The sequence below is a fragment of the Numenius arquata genome, chromosome Z, assembly GCF_964106895.1.
Source record: "Numenius arquata chromosome Z, bNumArq3.hap1.1, whole genome shotgun sequence".
In the NCBI taxonomy this organism is placed as follows: Eukaryota; Metazoa; Chordata; class Aves; order Charadriiformes; family Scolopacidae; genus Numenius; species Numenius arquata.
The window spans coordinates 68,636,489-68,656,270 of record NC_133616.1 but is presented as its reverse complement, the minus strand read 5'-3'; positions in this window follow the sequence as shown (position 1 = coordinate 68,656,270).

Below are 19,782 nucleotides of genomic sequence, written 5' to 3'. Positions count from 1 at the left end.
CATGGGGTGTGTGTAGTAGGTTATGAGCACTCACATGGTCTGATGTGCAGGTGCTGTAAATCTCTGACTCTGTTTTTGTGCAGGGTTCACAGAACTGGAGGCTTAAGCAAAACCTGACTTGAAATGTGGGAAAGGAAAAATTAGCTTTCTGGCCCCAGGTCTGGCTCCAGTGCAGTGGCCTGTACTATAAGCTAGTGCAAAGCAGGTGCCTGGAGTGTACACTTGCCGCATATTCACTCCTGCCAGGTTAAACATGATGGTGAAAGGAGGGATCTAAACTGCTTAGATTACAAATGTTTAGATGACTGCTTGATACAGCAGTTGACAATAAAGTGGATTTCCTCCGACATGGAATCCTGTGACTTCTGCCAGGGGTTAAATGAAACAAATTAGTTCCATTGAATATTACATGCTAAGGTAAGTAAACCACTATAATTCTATTGCTAACTGATACATTTATAAGTACAGCTGGCTTTCTATGGTTTTGATTCCCTTGTCTGTTGTGTTCGCATCTGTTGGGTCTGGGTTGAATACCCACTGTGCTGTTGTAAATACAACATTTGCACTGAAATACTTAAATTAAGGCAGAATATATTCAGAATACTTTAGAAATAGGTGTCCTGAGCAATCCATCTTTATGCTGAAAAATTTCTCTCCTGTGCCTGGGAGAGTGAGAACTTTGATAATGACACTATATGTTTTCACCCACAGGACATAGCACAGTGTGTTCCCAGTCCTGACTCATATCTCTGTGGTTGAACTGGAACTATCTGTCACTAACAGCTGAGATATTATGTCTTCACTTTTCTTTGAAAAATCTTCACTGCCATGTGAAGACAAATTGCATGTCTGACCTGAGGGAAACTATCACAATGTCTTTTATAATGTCTTTCTCTTTATCAGACCTCTCTCATGGATGATTTGACTATGTCCAAAATCATGTATTTTAGGGCAAGGACAGAGTCAGACCTCTGTCCTAGATCGTCAATTACTAATCATTTGGGAGTGCCTTCAGATAAGTCGTAACATGTTTTTTTTCCAAAATGTGATCCACTGTTGTTCCTGTCAAAAATATTATTTTCAACTAAGCCAGAATTTTCCACCAGAAAAAAAAATGTTCACAGGAGATCTTCTGATGTTTTCTGGAAGACAGTGCCAGGAGCTTTCTCTAATAGAGTATTGTGGTTTACATAAAACCTTCATCAGCCTATTGGTTGGGATAACATCTTTACTCTGTAACTGGTAGTTTTATCCAATCCATCAAAGAAACATTTGTATGCTACATGGTGCTGCTTGCAATAACTCAATCATATAACTGAAATATATCATCAAAGTGATGAAAACAGGTGCTAGATCTGATTCATAACCCTGATAAATCTTTTTTTAAAACATTGTAGAGCTGTAATATTTCATATTTCCATAGCACTTTCCTTGCTGTGGGCTGTGAAGGCTAAAATTCCTGTGAAATTCCTGTGAAGGCTAAAATTCCTGCCTTCCTGTGAAGGAAGGCAGAAAACACAAGCTAAACGAGGAATCAGAGGTGAAGTTTTCTTTAAAGCGATTTCCTTTTAGTTTGGAGAAGAGTGGTTACTTCTTTGCATATGTATTAAAAAAAATCACTGGATGATAGCCTAATTACCATTTTTATCACTTTTAAATGTAAAGTTTCACTAGTGTTGGTGGCAGTGGAGTCTGGATCATGATGTGTGGAAAAGTACAATTTCCTGTAAAATATTGCTTGAATTTGAAAAGTGTCTAGGAAGCAGGTTTGGGTTTTTTTATATTCTTACATAAGAAAACAAAATCTCGTTTACTTTTGCAGCTTTTTTCTGCTTTCTGTTAATATGTGGAAAGAAGTCAATCATCTCTGGAAGCTTAGACAAAAAAGTTTTGAATTTCACTCTGCTCCAAACAAATTTATCTCTCTCCAGTGTCTCCAGAAGATTTTATTCTGGGTAGCAGTAGTTGTCTGTCCAAAATATCTTTCGTCTAGATCTACCCTCTCTGGTTTTTTTCTTGTTCTCTCTAGAAACAAAACAGTTAACAAAAACTACACACAAGCAAGAAGTAGTCTACTACCACTACTGTAAGGTCTTCATTTCTGTGCAGAACATTATTTGACCTAAGATTTATGTGGTGTCTTGTCTGTTATTTTACTAAGATGCTAAGTTGGTTTTTAGCTCACCACAGATGATCATAATGAATTGAGCTTGTTCTGTTGCCATGCTCAGTCAGAAGTGACTTGCGCCTGATCATACATTTCAGCAACAGGTACCGAAATACTGTCTTACAGGAGCAGAGCTTTCTGGCTAAAAGTCAATGGTATACTCAAGTATTCTACAACAAGGAAAAAAAAAAAAAAAGAATTCAGAAGCCATTTTGAAAAGATATAAAAATCCAGTCCCATGACCTATCTGTAATTTCAACACCCCAAAACTTTTTTTTCTAAAAAAAAGCACACAAAACTAAAAAAAAAGTCACCCACTGATCTTTTCCATTTTAAATTACTATTATTCTGCATTAAGATGCATTTCCTAGTATATTTCAATGTATATTTCAACATGTTTAATAGCATGCAATAATAAAAGAGCAGGGTAAACATGTTATTGCATAATAACTTTGAAAATATTCTTCTGTATTTGAGGTGGATAGAATCTACTCACAGCTTTAAGCATTTCCGTTTGACATCTCTGTCAAAATTAGGAAAGTTTCTGTTTATTGATGTTAGTTTATTATTCGGCTAGGCAGACATCTGGAGTGTTAGTACCACATCATGTTTTTATCTCTTTTTACCAGCTGAATATCAAAGACAGCATATTACAGGAGAAAGGACCAACATCCTTCAGATCAGTGAAGCCTCCTTTCTATTTCATGGACCTGGCATTTATTGCACTGATGAAGCTTACCTAGCTCATGTGCAAAGACAGCATGCTAATATACTGTCTTTTAGGTCAGCATCAAGTAAAAAATATCAGACTTGGAAAGATTAAAATTTTCCCAGCCTAGTCAATATGTGCATATGATTCTGGGGCAAAGAATAGCCAGTTTATTCTCTAACTGTACAAACAGTCTTTATTACTGCAATTATTCACTAATTCTACTAGACTACTTGCTGAGTAATCATTAGTGTCTTGCCAAAGATTCACAAGCTTGAAATGCACATTGAGCTAAGTATAAATAATTCCTCAGAAAAGTTCATCTTTTTAACCAACACCACTGCTTGGAACACTTGCAGCAACATAGGTAGATATGTTAAGAAAAATAACGATGGCAGACAGATTATACAAGCTGCTGACACATAAACAACCTTATTTTTCTTCCTCATTCTATAAATTCCCTACTACTCAGGCTCAAGAATAAATGACCACTGATTTCCATTTGACATCATCTCTTCCCTAACAGACTGCTGCTGTTTGTCTTATTCATACTCAGCAATTGAACAGAAGTTGTGTGTTTTCTTCTCCAAAGCAGAAATAGAGAAACGAATACTTCATTGGAGTCACATAGGTTCCTTAAAGACAAAAAATGGGCATTTTCTTGAAAGTACAACTGCTTTTGAGAATGCAAGAATTTAAACTTTATCCTGAAAATTGTTAGTGGTGGATGGTTTGGGGTTTGTTTTTTTTTTCTACATTGTAAGTATTTTTCTCCTGAGCCTCTTCCTTTTAGATTAGATTTAATCTTGCCAGTTCTCTCCATTGCTTAAATTCTAATATAATTCCTTCTCTCTCCAGAGGCTATAAAAATCAAAGTAACCTTCTAACTTCAGAAAGATTTTTTTAATGGTATTTAGACTAAAAGAGAGAAGAAAGGAAGGAACACTACAACAGTCTTTCCTCAGCACAGAAGTGTTTAATTCTAAAGACTGTGCTGATGGGAAAAAAGCCATACTACAGACTTGATAACTGTAAATTCTGTTTGAGCAAAGACATATGTAACTAAGACAGAGACAAGAGCTCTCTACTTCACTCCATCTGTGATTCAAGCTCACTGCTGATTCTGAGGACCAGGCAAAAAACCTTCATTTTAGTCAGTATCTATGGCAGACAGGATCACAAAAGCTTCATTTTCTGATAAAAAAGGAGAGGAAGGAGACTGATGTTGATATTGACTGTTCTTTTCCTAATTTGATTTTTTGCTATTTCATTTCAAGTGTGTGGATATTATTAATGATAATGATACATGTGATTCCAGATTATTGACTTTCATATGCTATTTTGTGTTCTTACACTTAGAAAAAAATAAAATAAAAATATGGATTACAATAAGCATTCATATGATACAGAAAGCCTGCAAAACAAAAAAAAAGTTAGGGTGTAAAGTTAAGGTATATGAAGTCCTAAAACATTAAATTCCCCACCATTGAGGCATGAGGGAAACAACTTGCATTTGAATGGGAATTTTTTGTCAATTTGTAACCTGTCCCAAGAAATCTTTTATTCTTTTTTTTTTTTTTTCCCAATTACATGGGAAGGAGGGAAAGTGTGCCTGGTACGGAACCATGGAGAATTTTATTCTTAGTGATAAGCAAGTCTTTGCTTTTTACCAGCTCTCAATCTGCCTACCTGACTAACTGGTGTGACACTGAAGAGGTCTTAAGACAAACAGATTGTGAACCTACTTCAAAGATACTAAAATTGGAATGGGAAAAGGGGACAGAATCTGCTTTTGATTTCTGGTACTAAAGTAAGAGTTCAAGAAAACAACAAAGTAATTCACGGCTTTGAATTCTCTTGAGTTGTAAGGTATTTTTTATAATGAAACTTCTGATGGGAAGAAATTTCCATTTTTCATTCATCTCTAGCATTCAAGTACTTACTGAGATTCTGAAAGATACTGACATCTCTGACTTTCATTTCCTGCAATGGTAATTAATTTTCTCATTGTATACGAGTATTGCTTGAGACATCAATTTGTTTTTTAAATATCTAAATATCTTTTAAAACTGGCCCAGTAATACATGTTACTGTATATTATTCCATGATGTTTAAAATGCCTTGAGATACATCCATTATTTGGACGCCTGTTCATCAGTGTGATTAAACTTCTGAATTGTCCTCATAGTATTAGATTTCTGAGGAACACAAAGCATGAGGAAAACAAACATGAAACTTTTGTATGTGATGCCACTGATGTGACAGCATGTTTGAAGAGATCAGTCTTTACAAAAGCCAGTAATACTGGTCTAGTAAAAGTGGGAGCTGTGACTACTGAAAATCAGCTAGTGAAATGTATCTCCTCAGTCTGTGTAAAAGCAAGGAAAATCTGAATGTATTTTACTTGTTCAGAAGTTGAGTCAAATAATATTCATATTCTAGAGCTACTTTAAAAGAGGAAGGAAAGCTATAATGGAAGGTGTAAATCTAAGTGTGTCTGCCTAAAGAAGCTAGGCTCTGTGGTATGGCCAGATGAATGCTGATACTATGGAAAGTAACCTGAAATAGGAACATATGAGACGAAGCATTTGAATAAAGGTTAGTGAGCTTGTGGGGAAAGAAAATTGTCTGGCAAGCTTTTAAAAGCAGCAGGTGAGCTGCTGGCTAGTGAGGAACCTGAGTGCAGAGAGCCTGCAGATCAGAGCCTGGAATCAAACAGGGCTGAAGGGAGAAACCTGCTCTGGGGACATCAGCAGAAATCACAGCAAATGACTTTCATTTGAATTCCAACGAATTCAAATGAGCTGAGTGTCACTTCTGATGGTTGTTATGCCATGATATTTCCACCAATCTTCCTTCCATAATGCATTGGAAGGACTTCTGAGGAACACTGTTGGTAACTAAAGCTCCAAGTGGAAAATCCCATGGAGGAAAAGCCAAGGCCGTGGCAGTATGTTTTCCGTTTGTTTTGTGTGGTGCCACTGTGAGATATGTAGCATAGCTTAAACCAGATTTGGTGAGGATGAAATACATTGCAGAAAACAAATCTCAATTCTCTCCTTAAGAAAATACATATATGTGTTCACACACAGGGATGTGTTACCGGAGTTGAGGGTTGTTTCTTTTCTGGAACTGTTAAACTCTTCAGGAATTTTAAAACACTTGCTCTCTTCCTTCCGCTCCCAGTCCTTTCACTCACTCTCTGACTTTTGTGGTCGCAACAATGCCATTATGCTAGTTTCCAGTAAGTATGACAAACTGTTCTAATTAAGTCATTTAAAACAACAGTTTTATTACAAACATATGTGAAACCAAATGTGTTCTTAAATTAATTTTCCACTGCTCTTTTGTGCAAATTAGGTGGCTTCAATCATTGTAAGTGTGATTTAGGAAAGCTGGAGTTGTTGGAACCCACTGTTTTGTGACAAGAGGATGTATTCCTTGTTTATTGAAATATATGTGCTAGTAACACGTGTTTACAAAGAGTATATTCAGCTTGTTGAAGTTTAATTCAACTAACATAAATATTTTACCTAATACTGCTCAAAATATTTTAACCCAAGGAAGTAGATAATCTGTGACTTTCAAATGTAAAAGATCTTGCCTTGTTAATTCAAAAATGAAAAAGATATATTCAATTGGTATTTATGGCATGACACAGCTATTGTATTACTCTATCACAAATATTACTATAAAGACCTACTAATGCTTTCAGTATTATTTTTCTTTTTAATTTCACTGTTTATATTCAAGATAATCTGCTTAAATCTGCTTAGTAAATATTTCACTTCTGTAAGTACAGTGTTTGGTGATATAGCTGCCTGAAATCAAGATTCTAGACATAAACCCCAAGGTTTTATCTAAACAACAGCTTGTTTAAGTATGAATTGGAAGTTCAGGAAGTCTGCAAACACAATTTAACCTCAGCATATCAAAAAATCAACGGAAGGCTCCTAACTCTGCTATAGAAACCACTGGTTTGGGTTCAGTGTTCAAACTCCCTATTCTACATTTAGGGACAGGGAAGCATTTGTGAAGTAGTCCTCAACAGTTCATTTGCTAAACTGGGAGGCATCTAGTCTTCATCTGTACTTCTCTCTATAAATTCAGTAGGCTACACTTCTCTCAAATATGAATTCAAATTCTGAACTCTTTTCAAAGAAAGGCATACATAAAAGATGTTTATCCCACTTTCATTCACACAGAGATATGAGAAGTCTCTTTCATTAAAACTGTCTCTCTTCCTGAGGATACTTAAACCCAATCTGTCCTTCTGGGGCAGGTGTTGGAAGCCAGGTCTTTCAATTTCTTGAGTGACTGATCCTTGTGCTGAGTTTTAAAAGAGTTTACAGCAGTTATGTTCTCAAATCCCTTGCTGAAATGGGTCTAAATTTGTATGGTATTAACAGAACAGAGAGAATCCTTTCTCTAAAATCAATGCAGTGATGAATGGAGGACATTAGTGACAGGAAAGAGCGAACAATCTTATTTGCTCTCTCCTCTTACTTCAAAATGAACCACAGCCACTTGCAGCTCCAGAAATGGCAGCACCTGTTTTCCCAAAGCTACTCTATCAGAGCTCTTAACAGTCTTTTTCCCTCCACCCCTCAGCACTCACATCATTGCCTGTGGCAAATTCTGTTCCTTCAAGCCCCAAAGTGCCAAAGTAACCCCGACAGATCTCCATTGGAGGCCACCAGGGCTCACCTGCAACCTTCCATCTGCTGTTTGCAGAAACACAGAATGGGTATCCAGTACAGGCCTTCAGATCTGCCTTGCAAGGACATTCCCTGGCTGCTGGCACTTACTGACACTTTATCCTTGGCCACTGAGGCCAACTAAGCCAGCTTTTTAGCCTGCAACATGATGTCCTTACTGGCTGTCCCCACAGTAACAAAATTCTATCTCCTTTTCCTGGCAAGAATTTAAAAAAAAACCTCAGACCTTTACATATTAAAAATGTGTCAGAGGGCAAACAACATGGATATGTCTAAAAAGACAAATACATCATCTTAGGAAGAACTATATATTCTTGCATGAATTGTTGAATATAAGAATGTCTTTAGAAAGGTTGAGAACCACCAGTAATTCAAGCATACCTTCAATTTTGTCTTTTTGTAATACACATCACTCTGCTCAATGCACGTACGCTATATGTAGCATGTTCACAAAATAAACTTTAATTTACCAGGTAACTCAATTTTCTTAGTTTTTGTGTCTTTAAATCCTGGGTATGGCTTAAATATACTTGCTTAAATCATTACGGCTAGGGCAATAGACTGTGTAAAAGATGAGACCTGTGTTCAAGTCCTGGCTAGTAAAGAAAAATATTTCTAAGATTAGAAATGAGTGGTGGAGGCTTCTTTGCAAATAAATGCTTTTATCATCACGTGTGTGTGATTCTCAGTCCTGGATTTTCTCTCTAGATAACAAATATAATTATTCTAAATATTCAAACAGTTTTAACAGAAAAGACTCATAGCACAGTATGATTTCCACAGGTTTCAAAGATCAGTGGTATGTACGCTCCACCCACACAACAATACATACAAGTTCACAGAATCACAGAATCTTCTTGGCTGGAAGGGACCTTTTTGATCATCAAGTCCAACCAACAAAAAAAAAAAAAAAAAACCCACAAAAAAAACCCCCAAAAAACAAAAACCAAAACCAACAACACAACACCAAACACCAAAACCAAAACAAAACCAAAACAAACATCCACAACCACACACCACCCCGCCCATAAACAGACACAAACCAACAGTCTCGGGCACTAGAGCATGCCCTGAAGTGCAATGTCTACACGTTTCTTAAATACCTCCAGGGATGGTGACTCCACCACCTCCCTGGGCAGGCTGTTCCAGTGCCTGACCACTCTCTCAGTAAAGTAACTCTTCCTAATATCTAATCTAAACCTCCCCTGCCGCAACTTCAGACCACTTCCTCTGGTGCTGTCATTATTCCCTTGGGAGAAGAGGCCAACACCCACCTCTCTACAACCTCCTTTCAGGTAGCTGTAGAGGGCAATAAGGTCCCCTCTCAGCCTCCTCTTCTCCAAACTAAACACGCCCAGTTCCCTCAGCCTCTCCTCATATGACTTGTTCTCTAGACCCCTCACCAGCTTGGTGGCTCTCCTCTGGACACGCTCCAGCAGCTCAATGTCCTTCCTGTAGTGAGGGGCCCGGAACTGAACACAGTACTTGAGGTGAGGCCTCACCAGGGCTGAGTACAGAGGCACCATCACTTCCCCACTCCTGCTGGCCACGCTATTCCTGATACAGGCCAGGATGCCGTTGGCCTTCTTGGCCACCTGGGCACACTGCTGGCTCATGTTAAGCCGGCTGTCCACCAACAGCCCCAGGTCCTTTTCTGCTGGGCAGCTTTCCAGCCACTCTTCCCCAAGCCTGTAGCGTTGCCTGGGGTTGTTGTGACCAAAATGCAGGACCCGGCACTTGGCATTATTAAACCTCATCCCATTGGCCTTGGTCTGTTGATCTAACCTGTCCAGGTCCCTCTGTAGAGCCTGCCGACCCTCAAGCAGATCAACACTCCCACCTAGTTTGGTGTCATCTGTAAACTTACTGAGGGTGCACTCAATCCCCTTATCCAGGTCATCAATGAAGATATTAAACAAGACCGGCCCCAAAACTGAGCCCTGAGAGACACCACTGGTGACCGGACGCTGACTGGATTTCACCCCATTAATTACAACTCTCTGGGCACGGCCATCCAGCCAGTTTTTTACCCAGTGAAGAGTACACTTGTCTATGCCGTGATTCACCAGCTTCTCCAGGAGAACGCTGTGGGGGACGGTGTTAAAGACCTTACCAAAGTCCAGGTAGACAATGTCCACAGCCTTCCCCACATCGAGAAGGCGGGTCACATGGTCATAGAAAGAGATCAAGTTGGTTAAGCAGGACCTCCCTTTCATAAACCCATGCTGGCTGGCCCTGAGCCCTTGGCTGCCCTGCACTTGCCGTGAGAGCTCACTCAAGATGATCCTCTCCACGATCTTTCCCGGTACCGAGGTCAGGCTGACAGGCCTATAGTTTCCCGGATCCTCCTTCTGGCCCTTCTTATAGACGGGCCCCACACTGGCCACCTTCCAGTCATCTGGTACCTCTCCTGTTGACCGGGATTGTTGATAGATAATGGAGAGAGGCTTGGTGAGCTCTCCCGTCAGCTCCCTGAGTACCCTTGGGTGAATAATTTGTTGTGCCATCCCTGTGTGGACAGTCACCAACTGCAGCTGGAAGAACTCTTTTGTCAGCAGCAGCTCATCTATAGCTGCTTTTTCTCCTGGAGACTATGGGCCTATCCCACCACCCAGTGATGCGACTCACATCTTCTGACTGTTGTGCCTTGCTAGAGCATTCCTGGGCTTGCCCAAAACATCAACCAAATTAGATCTCTTATGGAAGAATAGGCCAACAAAGTTAAGAGGATGGTACAAGCTCTGCAGTCCTGCCAAAAAAAGAGCAAGGGAGATAAATGATTTAATACTTGCTATTAATGCTTGCTTGTAAGAGAGCAGTTGTATGTGAACACCTGTACCAGCAGGCACAATCTAACTGACAATATTACAATCATTAATAGCATGCAGCAATAATTATTGTGGGAAAGAATTCATGAAACCTGAAACAAGATGGCAGATAGGAATGAAATACCAGAAACAGAACACTTTCCCTGATTTGCAGCTAGTCTACAGGTTGTGTCTACAAAAGGAGGAGACCAAGAATGGGCAGCCCTAGTTTTTCTGTCTGTACTGGCCTATTACTGAGGATCTTTGCTGTGTGCATGGATGTACAAAAAGGAAGCAAATGCTTGTATCAGGTTGACTGAGAAGTTTTGAATATATTGCATATACAGGGCATCACCGATTTCTTATCTGCAGTACACTTGACCTGTATCCTCAGGGCATAAATTTTACTGTCTGTTTGGCCCACAAACTTATCTATGAGAGACTTTTGGTTTGAAATGGAAGAAAGCCTGAGGACTACTACACCAATATCAGCTCAGAAATTTCCAGGTATGTCCAACAGTGGAGTGTCTAATCAACTTTAACATTGGGAAGTCAGAAAAATGTGCTCAACAAAGGCTGAGCATTGTGACATCAATTCCAAGGTATCCTTGTGGAAGGGAGACCAGAAGTCACAGTGAGTTGCAGGAGGACTCTTCTGTTTCACAGAGAAAAACCACATAACCATGCTCCCAGAAGAACAGCTTAGGGCTAAAGAAAAGGAAATACTAAGGACAGGGATGTGTCCCATGAGAATAACCAACAGGAGCTCCCATCTGCTGGAGAACTACTCAAGAAGGTATGCCATTATGTCTGCCTTTCAAAGAGCAATGCAGGACTATTAGGATTTAAAACATCGTTAGACATGGTGAGCTGTTGCATATTTTGGCTACAAGTGATCAGAGAATTCACTCAAGATGTTAAAGACCATAAAGTCTTACTGACTGAATTCAGATATACACCTTTTGCCTCATATGGAAGTGTCCTAAAGAATCAGAGAAGGAAAGTGTGACATTGAGCAGAAGAGAATTCAAGATTCATAAGGTAACAAGGAGGAGAGAGTAGTATGATTTTATAGCCTGAAGAGTAGGGCAATGACTTGCTCCTCATTGTCAAAGCGCTGTTCTGTATATTATTCTGTATTCGATATAACACATTCATAAATTGCCAATAATTTTGATTTAAAGTATATGCTTTTATTCAATAAAGTTGTTAAAGATTATGGCTTAGTCATTGTGGTTGCATGAATTCAATTTTTAGTGTAGATTAAAATTTATACCTGCGATTAATCTTGATTTTTTTCTTGACATGTTACCTCATCTCAATTGCAGATAATGTACAAAAAGTCTCAAAAATTGTTACAATATGGACACACACAACCTCAAGGTTTATTATTCTCCTTAAGGACTGAAAATTCTGAATGAGGATCAAGTCCAAAGTAATAAAAACAGATAAATAAGATAATTTTGGGAGATGGCAGTACTGTCCTAAGAGCTCAAAAAAAAGTGACTGTCTGATGCAAGAAAACTTTATACACTTACTGAGTAAACCTTTTCAGGTCCTGACTGTGGCAGGAGCATGTTACATGCCAGCTGGAATAAAACACAAGTACTTTGGACATCTTCCAAAGAATTATGTGCCAGGATATTGAAGGTTCCAAGTATCCCATCTTGCCATACAACTGAGCCAACACTTTTTCCCCTCAACTCAGTATTTTGTATCTAAGAGAAACAGAAATGTAAGAATGGAAGCAAGTCTGGTCTTAGCCAAAAGTGAATGAGTGATGTCTGTTTGTTTAGGTCCTCATATGGTTCCTATCACTTAGTATTAGAAGTGTCAAACAAATATTTAAGAATAACGATTGGATTGACAGACTTTCTTCTCACTTTAGAGACTATTCCTCTCAACTTTAGAACCTATCAGACTGTGGCAATAGTATCTGAAATGTTTGATAAATGACAAAAAACAGACTATCTGTTTAGTTTCATACAGCTCCATTTCTTATTGTCAAGTTTGAAAGCTTAAATAATTTTTAAAAATGCTTCCTCCTTGCATGAATTTAAAAGTAGCCAGGTTTTTGAAAGACAAATTCACCAAGCCCTGGATTGTTCAGCCACTAATAGGAAGTGTGAGTTGGGTTAGACCATAATGAAAGAGGTTATTTCTACTGTACTGATGCATTGTTACAAAACAAATTTTGAGCTTTTGCATAGGTTGTAAACTTTAAATCCAACATTGCAGAAATCTGAACCACTGAAAATAAGGGAAAAGAGATTAACAAGAACATAAAGATTCACTTCCACTCATTTCCACACTCGGACCTTTTGTCAGGTGCCAGACAAAGAAAGAGTTTGACTCTCAAAGATCTGTACTTGCAAAAAGTCAGAATCTAAATATTTGTTCTTAAGAATGCTCAGAAGCCTCACTCCAGAAGGTGGAATCGCTATTGTCAGCTCCTGTTCAAGCTCTGCCTTCAAGCGCAGCACACCTCCTGGGACCAGCATACATGTAGCAATAGAGGACTATGTTCCTTCTCTTCTCTGGTGGCCTAAGACAGCCTCATGCCTCACTGAGTGCTAGAGCTGATCCTCTTTGTTTGTCTCAGTGGATTCAGTACATGGTTTCTGTATTCAGGCCTACTCACAAGTCCAGAGGGCAGTTTTCAATACATTGGGTGACTGAGGAGTTTTTGAGCTGTCTTGAAACTTTAGAAATATCAGTTTCCAGTTTGTAAACATGAGTTAAATAGGCATTCAGAGCTTGTGTGAGTTTGATCCTATAAATCAGAATTTCTTGCTAGGAGTGCAAAACCTGGGCTCTAATCCCTCCTCATGTGTTTAATTGCCACAGAAACGGGGAGTAGTCCAATGGCTAAAAGACAGTTATGAGAGTAAATATTTTAACAAGAACTAAGTAAAAGCAACAGTAAATATAAAACCTTGAAACTCTGAATCTCATGGCTTATCTTGTGTATCTTTTGTAAGATAAAAAGTAAACAGAAACTGAGTTACTGTCGTGGTTTCAGCCAAATTTACCAAAACCAGACTGACAGATGGCCCTTCCTTCCCCCTCCCCCCCACAAAAGAGGAGAGAGGAGGAGAAAGAGAGAAGGAGATTGAGAAGTTTAGAATGAATTAAACTACTTTAATGAAGAATTAATATTAAAATAAAAATAAAGAAGAAAATAATGAAATAGATACAATACATACAAAACCGTATCAAGCTCCCAGGATGACAGTCACATCACCGGCAGACACTGGGGAAGTCCCAGACTGTACTCAGCGATGAATGGGAACTGGATTCCAGCTCTGGAGTCAGTAACACATGGATCGGGATCAAAGGCAGATGAACAGAGTCCTCTCCAGACGTCGGACATCACAGGAAGTGGGTTGACCCTTTGATCCCTCAGCTTTTATACTGAGCATGGGGCAGATGGGATGGAATACCCCAGTTGGTCAGGTTTGGGTCACCTGTCCTGTCCGCTCCTCCCCACCGATGTGACCCCTCTACGTTTTTTCCGTTTCCAACCCCCTAGGGGGGCAAATAACGAAATTGGCTGACCTTGGTTGTTATGGCAGTAAGTATAAGCAAGGGCCTCCCTGCATACCATTCCTTGGCATGGAGCACAAACATTGGTCTTATCATTCTGAGAACGAGCAGTTTTCTCCACAATATGCTGTTAATTTCAGAGAGTTAGAGGAGGCCTAGCTAGGATGTAAAGTTACAGAACAGAAAATTGGTTCAGTTTTACTTCAAACTGGGACAGTTACCAAGCCTTCTAATGCCTGATTTGGCAGTGCTGCAGAAAAACAAACCTGAGTCACCTTACTCCAAATGATAGCCATGGCAGTTAATTCTGCACTGTACCTTTTTGTACCATGACTTGAGATTCTTGCCTTTATATCCATACGTGTATGAAGTCCTGTCAAAGGCAATGACAAATCAAATAGATGATTTTTTGTATTTACCTCTGATTATTGTACAGCTTATACTCATCTTTTACTCCTTAGCTTGGTGAGTGCAAAGAGTTGGTAACTGTGACATGCAAAAATTGTTTCATCTTTAATAAACTGCTGTACTGCAACAACAGACCCTAAGTAATCAGAAAGTCTACAAACTTCAAAAGGCATCACATAAAAGCTGAGGTTTGGTAAAAATTTCAACACTTCAGAATAAATGATCATTGGAGAGGATCTTGGAAATGGGGATGCATTTTCCCCCACTTCTTCAATAAACATCCACAATAATTGCTGCAGAAAACAGAATTGAATGTCAAAAATCTTAAACAAAGCAAAAGTCACAAGTTTCTATTTCTCACTCCGTTGATTGAAATTACATCAATGAATTAACTCCCTTATGCAACCCGCAATACAGTAAGAAGACATCTGTCTTGACGTGGGGGTGCTCTGTGAGAACAAAGCAGTACCTAAGTATGTACCTTCTAAAAATCTGGAGAAAGGATTCTTCATCTGGTGGACCTTGAGACCTCACGACACCCTTTGGCTCCTACACAAACAGCATTGAACATACAAACCCAATCTTTAAAGGAATCTCTCGTCTGTACTTGGATTACTTGTTTGTGCAGTGGCAAATGATTAAGAAACCGCTAAATGTTTGGATCCAAAGATCACACATGCAAGTAATAACTCCAGCAATTTCTGTAAAACTTGGATTTACATGTGAAATTAAGAGAAGATATAATCACATGGAAATTCAGGAATGGGACTACAGATTCTGGAACCTGTCAAAATAAGAAAATAACTACCTTGAACTTCAGAGAGAAAGAAGAGATGCTTTCCATAGCAGGCCAAACTAGCTGCAAAATGGCTAAACTTTTGGCTTGATCGTCCATTTTATCAGATTACACAGGTTTAGGATTGCATTTGCTTTCAGTGCCTCTAGTTTAAGCAACTTTCAAAATAGAAGGTCAGTGCTGTAAAATATTTATGGCAACTTTAATCAACACTTCACTCCAAACAATCTGCACAATTGAACAGAGTTTTAAGAAGTTTCTAGTTTCCTTTGTAGTTCTTCATTTGCTGTTTGTTTGTTTGATTGGTTGGTTGATTGTTTTTTAATTCAAAAACTGACAAGGTCATTGAAGTCACAAATTTACAAAGGTAAGTTATACTAAATGGGGCTTATTGGGTTTGTCAGGTGCACTACTGATGTAGTAGTGTACTGTACTCTTTCAAGTGCAGAAAAAAGAATGGAAATTACCAGAGACAAATAAAGATGTTTATAGGAAGTCTTCTGATCTTTACCATTCTATCTCTAGATGAAATCTATGTAAGTGTAAGAAAGTTCAAAATAGTACTAATCACACAAACAATATCTTTAAATGTTAAGGGCCTGAGCAATAGCAAGAGCAAAAGAAAATTCTTTCTTTAGTAATCTCTGGATACCAGAGCAGCCAAGGTTGCTGCTCGTATACAAAATAATGTATATTTTAAAGCAAGGGACAAAAATTGGATTTTCATCACCTTTCAGACTGTAAATGATATGTGGGAATGTCTTTTCGTTCACTGTACTAACACTTTTTAAAGTTCTTTTCAGAGTAGAATTATTCTATGTAAGATCTTTTAAAGCAAGAATATTCAATGCTAATTAAATTTAGCGTTTTTCAATGCCAAAAAAAATCAATATAGGAGATTTATATGGCAATTTACTAAATATGGTACTTGACACCTGTACCAAAAGTAATTTAGGTATAAATTGGCTAGATAGAAGTATGCACCAATATAATTTTAGACTGACTCTACGGGTTGAGACCTCAGGAACAGAAGTGCATGTGTATTGGGTAAGACATAAGGTCCTTTTAGAGCAGTAACCTGTGTCTGGTATTGCTTTACCACAGAACCAAATGACAGTAACATAAAAAAAATAGCACATCCCAGGGAAACTAAGATAAAGAGTCTTCTTGTAATCTGACTTTCTTAGACAGAAGTTAAATATTTCTGCTAAAAGATCAGATTTGACATACTGAAGAAGTGTCACAAAACAATTTTGCAGATGTTTAAACCAAACTGCCTCACTTTTAAAAGGAGGCTTGTAGACTGTGGGTCAGGCATTTAGGTAATATAAGTCAAGTATGTTGGTTCTAAGTTTAATTATCGACCCTAAACAGAATGGATGTGGGAATCCAGACAGAGCTCCCACAGCAACATGTGGCTGTCCAGGTCACAGGCTGCAGGGAGAGCCAGGACCTTTTACTGGTAACAGATGATAGCTGTGAGACCTGCTGTACAAGATGTGAACAGATCAATGCTCTGCTCAGTGTGGTGGCAGAGCTGAAAGAAGAAGTTGAAAGGTTGAGGAATAATAGGGAGAAAAGCAGCAAGGGTCCAGGAGCCCCTGTAGGCATCCCTGGTCAGTCTGAAGGCAAAAGCATAAATGAAAAGAGCGAGTGGAAGCAGGTTCATGGTCGCGGCACCAGACCACCTCCCACCTTACCCACCTCGTCCTGTGAAGTACCTCTGAGGAACAGATATGAGGTTCTGCTTGAGAATGGCCAGTCGAGTGAGGAAGTAGGTAAGGAGCACCCTATAACACAGATGCCTTCTAAGTCAGAAAAGCACATAACCCGGACCACCAGGCTGAGAGAGCTGGGGTTGTTCAGCCTGGAAAAGAAAAGGCTCCGGGGAGACCTCGTGGCAGCCTTCCAATATCTGAAGGGAGCCTACAGGAGAGCTGGCGAGGCACTCTTTGTCAGGAAGTGTAGTGACAGGACAAGGGGTAATCATTTTAAATTGGAAGAGGGGAGATTTAGATTAGATATTAGGAGGAAATTCTTTACTGTGAGGGTGGTGAAGCACTGGAACAGGTTGCCCAGGGAAGTTATGGATGCCCCATCCCTGGAAGTGTTTAAGGCCAGGCTGGATGGGGCTTTGAGCAACCTGCTCTAGTGGAAGTGTCCCTGCCCATGGCAGGGGGGTTGGAACTAGATGATTTTTAAGGTCCCTTCCAACTCTAACCATTCTATGATTCTATGATTATGGGGAACTGGTCTGTCTTTCTCTCTAGATATTACCTAATAATCAAGTGTTTAATGGCTTGGCTTGTCAAACAACCAGCCTGTATTTGAATGGAAAAATTCAGTCTGATCCAGATTTTGTTCCTAAGCTTTTACAACATTACATTCTGTTAAAAAAAAAAAAAAAAAATCAGAAAAAAGAGTAAGGGAAAACTTCCTTTTGCTGTCATCTTAGTGCTACTAATTTTTCCTGATGCTTGCTAAAAAGATCCAAAACTATTCCATTGTTTTGAAAGAAAACAGCTATTCAAGGTCATGAAAAAGTTAAAGCTCTATCACTGTCTTGGTTTTGTACCTTTCAGCTGGGATTACAATCCATAGTGCATAGGCTCTAGAGTTCCTTTTTCTGAACCAGTAGCTAAAAATGCACCAGTGGAAGGAAGGAAAGGAAGCAAATGGCACCCACTTGTTTCTGAAGATTTCTGTTAGCAATAGTTCTTACCTAGGGAGAAGGGGAGTTGTGAGTGTTCCCAGCACAGCTGCAGAGAATTGCAAATTCTCCAGAAAAAATTCAAAGCTGAGGCAAGCAAGAACACCCACTTTGTCTGAATGACTGGTGGATGAGACATTCGGATATCCACTGAAAATATTACTTCCTTGAAAATACCTGGCATCACTTCTCAAAGAAACATTAGATAAAATGTACATACTGGTATGCGTCACTGTGCAACTGACGTTTTAAAGACAGGTCATAGGTCCTGAGAGACTGCTAGAAATGATGTGACTGATTCCAGGTAAATTGACTGTGGGAATTTGCAAGCAGATGGTCTCATAGAAAATATTGTTTAAAATTTAAAAAAGCAGAGTGGAAAAGCACTAATGTCCAAATTAATAACAGATGACATTATACAATAAATAGTGAACACTGAATAATGGAAAGATCACATTTTCAATTTTATGTATCTGAACTTAGGAGTGGAATACGGGAATATTTTTCTATAGTTTGGAAGATTCTGACTGGTGTCCCTGGGTGCTTGGGTCTGTAACGTTATGGGCCCAGTTCAGCAAGGCATGGACAGACCAGCCTGTTCTCACGCCACCACTTGGAGAACTGTCAGTACCTCAAGGGACTACTTGGCACTCACACAATCCAGTCGTATGTTCATCAGTGAGTAATGGATCCTTCCCATTTATGTTTCTGGCTTCTTTCTCTTAGTTTGTACCATGGCTTTTAACATAATTTGAATCTGGGGAGTAGGGGAGGAAGTGGCAGAGATTCATTGTCTGTCGATACATAATTCATCAATCTAAAATAAAAGTCTTAAATGTGTGAATGTTCACCTTTGCTTTACAGTGTATGACACAGAAAAAATAGTTTTTTAATTGCAGTAGTTGGAGTGAGCTTTGATGTAGAGGCTGTATAGATCCACTGTAGACCTGCAAGTTAAAGAATTGCATTTTTTACTATTGTAATGTTGCTACTGTAGTTTAGTTCTTTTCCATGTTTGGGTTGCTTATTTAATCTGGCATTTCTCTTGCTCAGACTATTCTCATTGAGGTGCTTTAGGAAAGAATCTAGACAGTGTTTTTCTTGTGTGCTCCAGATGTTTGCAATAACATACTACTGAAGTGAATGCCAGCAGTACAGGGATATTCCTCCACAGGAAATACTTTGCATCTGACACTAACCAATAGCTCCTTAGGGAAAAAAAAAGGCACCAATTTGTTAGCTGACGGTTAACCAGTAAACAAAAACGTAATCTTGGTAAGATTAGTTTAAGTATATAACTTCCAGTAACTGAGATTGAAAAACAAGCATAAGAAATGACTAATATAAACTATTGCTTCAGGATTACTGCAGAAACATATTCGGCCACCATTCTCCTTTCAGGCTTACCACCTGTTTGCTTTCCAGTTTTGAAGAGAAAGAAAATTCTACTCTTTCCAAGCAATTACGCAGGATGTATTCAACAGAGAAAACAATGTATTTTATCTCCCATTATGCCTGTACTTTAAAAATATGTTGATGGATATTTGTGAGAGATGCAATTAGCATGGTATAATCATGTTTTTCCTTCTCTGACCCATTTCCTATTTATTTTTTGTTATGTATAATGTTCTATCAATTTGCATTAAGACAGCTATTTTGTTTATTCTCTCCACCAAGAGCGGACATCAAACTTGAGTGTTTACTGTGAGTGCAAATACATTTCTGCATCTTTCAAGGATGTGTATGCATATAGTTCAGCTTTCTTATTCTCCTACGTTACAGATTTTTTTTGCTTTCCTATCCAGTGGGTCAAAGCATTGCACAGAGAATTATTTATGCAATGTTAGAAGGCATTGCATAATATGAATGGACAAAGTTCACGTAACTTGGACATATTTCATAATATCACATCACCCCTATG